Source organism: Stenella coeruleoalba, assembly GCF_951394435.1.
Source record: "Stenella coeruleoalba genome assembly, chromosome: 12".
Lineage (NCBI taxonomy): Eukaryota > Metazoa > Chordata > Mammalia > Artiodactyla > Delphinidae > Stenella > Stenella coeruleoalba.
In genome coordinates, this window is record NC_137158.1 from 45,486,373 (window position 1) to 45,493,505 (window position 7,133).

The 7,133-nt window shown below is 41.4% G+C and overlaps 1 protein-coding gene across 1 annotated transcript in view; it reads right to left on the bottom strand.

Moving 5' to 3' along the window:
- The window catches only part of HS3ST5 (heparan sulfate-glucosamine 3-sulfotransferase 5), a 289,600-nt gene extending 282,773 nt beyond the window's left edge, over positions 1-6,827 (bottom strand). Inside the window, exon 1 of the mRNA XM_079939649.1 lies at positions 6,714-6,827. The gene's annotated coding sequence lies outside the window, so the exon portion shown is untranslated. The remainder of the gene's footprint in view (positions 1-6,713) is intronic.
- Between the last annotated feature and the right edge of the window lie 306 nt (positions 6,828-7,133).

Below are 7,133 nucleotides of genomic sequence, written 5' to 3' on the forward strand. Positions count from 1 at the left end.
CAGTTTCCTTATCTGTGAAATGGAAATACTAATGACACATACCCTATTGAATGCACTGTGGGAAAGAAATGTGTTAAGACCTGTACAAAGCTTGGTACATTAGTAAATGTTAATTAAATGTTAGCTATTATCATTTATTATTTTTACAAAGATAAAGAGGTAAATAGGTATATCCATTAGGACAAAATAACATGGAGGAACATAGTTTTAAGCTTTATAAGTCTGTAAAGTGAGGATAGCCAGGTGGCTACCAGAATTAAATACATTACAGAAAAATAATCTAAGAATAAAATTAAACTTTTAAATCAAGTTACTCAAATTTAATCATCAGAGTTAGGAAATAGCTTTTTAAACCATGAACCCTATATGGTATACAAGTATAAAAGGAAAGAAATTTCTGTGCATCCTAATACTTCAACTCATGTGGTATAAAAAGATAAATATAAATAGGTCAATGCTTTTAGCAAACCTTTTGTTCTTCCCCATTAACTGTATTTGTATAAGAGGATATATCTTTCAAAGAATTATGTAAACATACATAGCTGGGCCTTGCAAGAAAAAACTGTGCAGTAGCTGTCCCAAAAGCCTCCTCTCAATTTCTATGCTTGACGCAGGCCTTTAAATCCAGTAACATTTTAATCACGCTTAACTCTAAAACACATATTTCTTCTCTTCATACCCTTCTCTCAACAGTGAGACAGTCCAGAGAACCTATGCTTTGTAATGGAGAACAACCAATTCAAGATACACACATACATAAAGACAGATTGATAAATAGATATAGAGAGAATAATGTACCCATTATGTTTAACCATTGCTGATGATACTACAGTGATATTAAAGATGATAACAGCGATATCAATTACTACTTGCTGAATCTTCACTATACATGATACTGTATGCTAGGCACTTCACATATATTATCAAATCTAGATATAGGGAAATCTAGAACTGCTATTTCCATAACCATATAACAGATAAGATTACTAAGAATTAGACAAGTTCAGTAATCTGTCCAAGATCCCACAGCTAACAAGCCATGAAGCAGGGAATCTAATGCAGCCAGCTCTGACTCCAGTACTTATAATAAATACCTTATTTATATTGAGGCGCATTCAGAATTATTGTGCTTTTTTTATTGACTTGACTTATGCTATGGCAAACAGCATTACAATGACATTTTAATATGTTCGTAAATAGTTCCCCAAACTATACTCAAATAGTAAAGTTGTTAATATTTATGATAGAAGAGTTGTGCTACCCCATTAGCAGTGTAAAGATTCTGTTAGTTAATGTTAATTATGTCTTATATGCCTTTTTTTTTAACATCTTTATTGGAGTATAATTGCTTTACAATGGTGTGTTAGTTTCGGCTTTATAACAAAGTGAATCAGCTATACATATACATATATCCCCATATCTCTTCCCTCTGTGTCTCCCTCCCTCCCACCCTCCCTACCCCACCCCTTTAGGTGGTCACAAAGCACCCAGCTGATCTCCCTGTGCTATGTGGCTGCTTCCCACTAGCTATCTATTTTACATTTGGTAGTGTACTTATATGCCTTTTTAAAATAAAAGGTACAATTACAGGCAGTTTTCCTTTTCTCAAATTCTAAATTTAAACACTTTAATCAATTTATTATTTTACTTTCCTTCGCCATCATCTTCCTTCATCTCAGGCCACTCAATCTTAAAAAGAGTATTATTCCACAGGGTTTCATAGATGGTGATGTCCTGAGGTCATCACAGCGAAGGAAAAAGCCTGTACAATATTGAATCACAATCTTAAAACTATGCAATTTTAAAGACAGGTAAAATTTCTGGACTATCAACTTCTAGAATACCCTTCATCACTTTGTGCAGTAAACATTAATTGGATGCCTACTGTATGCCAAATGGGTCAGAGCAGAATAAGTCTCATTTCACACTTTCACATTAAACTCTGATTCCTTTGGCAAGTACCATATAGGAACACGTAACACTGACCTCTATGCAAGAAGCCGACATTATAAGGATATTAATGGCAAGCATAAAACATGCAATATCAGAACCTCTGAGCTATTAAAACTACTTAAATATGGCATCAGTTCTTAAGTTACCTAATTTTAAAAAGTAGTTGAACCTAAGAAAATTGTTGAGTCCATTAAAAACTGCATTAAGCTATAGCACTGCTCTAGCATTGCTCTAGATCAGGTTATTTCTGTCCTTCATGCCAATCATCTTCCTTACAAATTCCTTAAGAATTCACTCTAACTTGAACTGTCATAAATCTCAGTTGCTAGAATGCATTTACTTTACAACTTAACTTGGTCCCCCTTTGGTTCCCTGTTTTAAGTAAACTTAAAAAAAAACACATCTGTCCAAGAGCAGCGGCACAGCACAGTGGACTGCCTGGGCGCAAAGGCCAGCTCTGCCGTTTAGCAGGTGTGGGGCTAAAGCCATTTATTTAGGCTTGCTGAGCCTCACTTCCTCACCTCCTCAATGAGGATAATAACAAAAACATCCGCTTTACCTATTTATTTTCCCTCTGGGGAGAGCAGGGCGGCTACCAGAATTAAGTGAGTTAATATTAGCAGAGTTCTTTGGACAGTGTCAGGCACATACTAGAGGTTATGATAAGTGTTTTTTAAATAAATTGTTCAAAAAAGTTTGGTACACTCCCAATTTTTTAACATCAGACTAGTTGAGCATTTAATAAGTATCATTCTCCAGATAAGGATGACGTCACAAACCGCATATGCCACAAAGCAGGACTCTCTTCCTATTGTACAAAGTTATGAGACAAAACGTAGATACATACTTAAACATACACAAGTATATAAAGTATACAAGTAGATAGAGATGTGCTCTAGATATATACACGTGCTCATATGTACATAAATATTTATACAGAAGCACATGTGTATATTGATGTAACTTACCAACCTCCCACACACAATCCAGGTAAAATGGCCTAAAGTCAAACCAACTCTGCCAACATCTCTTAATACTGACAGAGCTTTCTTTTGTAAAACTTTTCAAGAAGAGGGAAAATAATCCATTGTACCAAATGTTAGTTAAGACGTGATAATGGAACTTGCATATGAGATTTAAAGAGGTCCATTTACCCTGCCTAATACATTATGGGGATCTCCAGATATAATCTTTTACTTCTACTTTCGATAAGTGTTAGCTGCTCTGAAATGATTTTGAGTTAGATCAGTGATTTTCAAGTGTAGTTCTTAATATCTTGCTTTAATTGCACTCCTGCTGTAAAGGTTAGGATAACCTCATGACCCTCAGAAACAAATATCGGTTCTAGACTGAGCAAAATTTGTCAACAATTAAACTGGATTTCAGTGGGAAAGAAGTTATACTTTTGCTGGTTTTAAAGAATCTGTATTAAATTCACAGAGGAATTACAATGTAGGATTTTTCTAAACAGTAACAATTTAGGTCATAGTGAAAGTTTAACTAATGATTTTGGTTTTGAGGCCCCCTCACCACCAAAAAAAAGGACAGAACTTGAATGAAGATAAATCTGAGGTTTGACAATCATTTACTTAACTTGACTTGCTCTCTCCTTTCAGACTATTCACCTTTTCTTAAAACAAAACAAGCTATAATTCCGTTACCAATCAATAACTCCTCACTTAATTGCAATAATCTCAGAATATGAAATATTTGAATAAAGTATTAAATAGAAAATTTAAAAATCATGCATAAATAAAATATACAAGTATTCACATAATTTCAGTGGCACAAGAGTGTTACTGCTTACACTCTATTCCCCGTTTTAAGCATCATTTTTAGCAAGTGTCCCCTTTACTAAGGGGTTGCTATCTCCTTTTACTAGGAAGTTACCTTGAGAGTTACTTCATTCATGAATGAACATCCGTAAAATAAAAGACCACTCTGGCAGACCTACCAACAGAGTCAAAGAAAATTCTTCTCAAATAAAATTTCCATAAGGTATTACCCTTTTTCTAAAGAATCCTAAATAACCATTTTTGTTAATCTGCTCTTTTACATATAACTGCACTTGTAAGAGAGGTTACTGTTCCTGAGATTATAAAAATAAAAAGATGAGAAAAGGAGCATAATATTTGTTGCATTCTAGGAATTCGGGTTAGCTTTCTCAATGCAACAGGAACATTTGCATTTACTCATAAATGAATACTAATGACATATGCAGATCTGGCACTGCTTCATAGAAATCACACACAGAAAGCTAGAGCAGTGCACAGATAGTTCTATTTCTCCAAAGTATTCAAAGAGTGAGAAGATTAAAGTCAACATCAATTCTCTGAAGTTGAGTCATAGCTAAATGACACGATGTGTTAAGAATAATGGTGGGATTTATGGTGAAAGCGAACTTAGCTATTGAACATCTTGTATGATTTTTGAGTCAACAGCTCATGATTGACCACCTACTTTGGGCAAAATGCTGCTTCCTTAAATAAGTCACTGTTCTGCAGTTCTTTTTACATTACACAGTGTAGGAGTAAGCATCCAGCTTCCACTGGAAACCCTTCCTTGCTATTTAAAATAACACTCAGCTCAGCTTTGCATATGTGTGTACTCCTGTGCTCCTTTTTGAATGAGTGGAAATTCAGTGAGTAAGAAGATTATTCATTCAAAAACATCTGTGTATGCCTGCAAAATGGTACGGACAATGATGCAAGCACAGTCAACTCACTGTGGGCATCACCTGCTCACAAAGAAGTCAAAGGGACTTCTAAGGGAAGTGTCAAAGGGACACTAAAATTTAAGAATGAGGTCTGGCTTAACCTAGAAACCACGATCCTAGTACTTCTGCAAAACTCTGAAGAGTATGCTTGTGGTTTCCCATATTATCTCCTTTAGGCACCTATTTGAAAATATTACTTTATATTATTGATGATGTTTCTATATATTTTATTAATCCAGGAAAGAGTATTTTTTTAAATAGCCCAGAGTAATCTGGAAAGGGCCAGAGCAGTTTTCTTGTTCACTGCTAAGAGTCCCTGCATTGGAGACAGTTAAATTTAAGCAACAGTTTCCTTCCCATCATTATGTTTCTTATACTGTCTTCCTGTGTCTCCATCAGTTCACTAGTGAATGACTTCATATCCCTAAAGAAGCCTACCCTGCCGCACATTCAGTCACTTTAAGCAAGGTCCATTTGTAAACAGAGGGAGAAAGGTAAGTAGATCGCTTTCATTTCTCCTTTTAAGAGCATTACCAGGAGGAACCACTACGGCAACTTAAAAAAAAAAATCTGCTACAACATAATTGACACCAATAAAAACATTAAAAATAGTTTTGATATCCAATTTTGTAATCCCTTTTATTATCTTCAACTTTTTCTTGGAATAGAAGCTGAATATACTTGAAATAAATTGTACTGTGGAAACATTCGTCTAAAGCCCTGAAATATGTCAAAGCTACTGAGCAAAAAAGCTTTCAGAAGCACCCGCTTTAAATTACTTCTAGCAAATCAGTTCAGAAAGGAGCACCGTGAGAGAAAGAACGCCCACCCACTCTCGCTCCCACCCCAATCCGACCCTGAATGCTATTTATCCGACTAAGTTTACATAAATCAGAGAAGAGTTACAGTGCAATTAAATGTATCCACGAAGTAATATGATATAAAGCACTTTGCAAATATTAAACCTCCCCTTAAGGGATCAATGTTTTCCATGAAGAAGCTGGGGGGTGGGGGGGAGAAAAGCAGAAGGGAGGGAGGGTGAGAGAGAGAAAGAGTCCGACCCACCGGGTGAGTACTGAGGAGACCGGGATCTGAGCAGCTTCTCTTGGGTGGGTGCCCTGAAGCACTCAATGAGGGAAGCCAGAGAGCGGAGCCCACCAAGGTGAAGTGATTCCGGAGTCGTGACAGAGGTTTGCTCGCTGTGCACCTGGAACCGCCAGGTAGAGGCATCCGCAGGGGGCTGGGCGCTCCTTCCTGGCTTCCCCAAACCAAGGCGGTCGCCCAAGTCCCAGAAACAGAAGTCTCTGCGCTCCAGTTAGTAGCCACAGCGACCTCGCGCACCTCTGAGTAACAACGGTATGACCACCCACTCCACTGCATTTATCTCCTGAGTATGTGTGTGTGAGTGTGTGTGTGTGTGTGTATGTGTGTCGGGGGTGGGTGGGAAGGGCTGCGTGAACTGCGTGCACTGGGGCTACCCTGGGGCGGAGACCGGTACTTCGAGGGGTGGGGGCCGGCGGGGCGGAGAACGCACCCCACCCGCAAGTTCACCGCGCCTTTGCCTGCCCTGTGCTTGTCCTCCTTGGGCCTCGCAGCCCCCCACTCGCCCAAAGCCGTCTCGCGCTCCAAGCGACAGCCCCACAATCACCCCGGCAAGGGGCCGAGGGCGGGCCCCCAAACTCTGCTGTGCGCAGTTAACGCGTGTTTCCAACCTCCCTCAAAGACAGCCCAGAGCGCTGCGACCGGCTCGAGGAGAGACAGACAGACAGACTGACACGGACAACTCTCTCAATCTACCCCGAGAATCCTCCCTAACGTTTCCCATCTCGCACTAGTTTAACCTCGAGCCCCAGAGAACGTCTCAAAAGTCTCCTTCAGGGAGTGCCCAAGAGAACCGCGCCCCACAAAGCGCTTTGGCCGGCATCACACGGATGTCTCTCCTCGGCGACCTCCCCTCTTGTCATTTCCCCCCAAATCTACGAAGCTTCAGCCCCCTGTGCTCGAGCCCCTCCCCGGAGCGAGGCGGGCAGCGCGCCCTGCTCACCAACGTCCCCGGCGGCGGCAGCGTGGGCGGGAGCCCAGGGCGCGTGGGCCAGCAGCTGGTCGCGCCGGGCCACAGGGCGTCTCCTGCAGTCCCGTTGGCAGTTGGTGCAGTAGTTCCGGACGTCCGGGCTTCGGCTCCACGGGGAGCGAGGCGCTCGAATGCGAGCGAGCCAGCGGGGCTGTGCGTGCGCGCGTGAGAGTAAGAGGCAGGCGGGCCCTACACGCAAGCGGCGGCGGCTGCGAGGTCTGGGGCGGGGAGCCAGGAAGGGGAGGAGGCGCGCGAGAAGTAGTGGAGTTTAGGGCGCGTTTCCCGCACTTCCCCTGGAGGCTGGAGCCAGGTACGGCAGGGCGCGCTCCCGCGGCGCGGGCACGGCAGGGGCGGCCGCGGGAGCCCGAGTCCGCGCAGTGCCTGGGCCCGCAG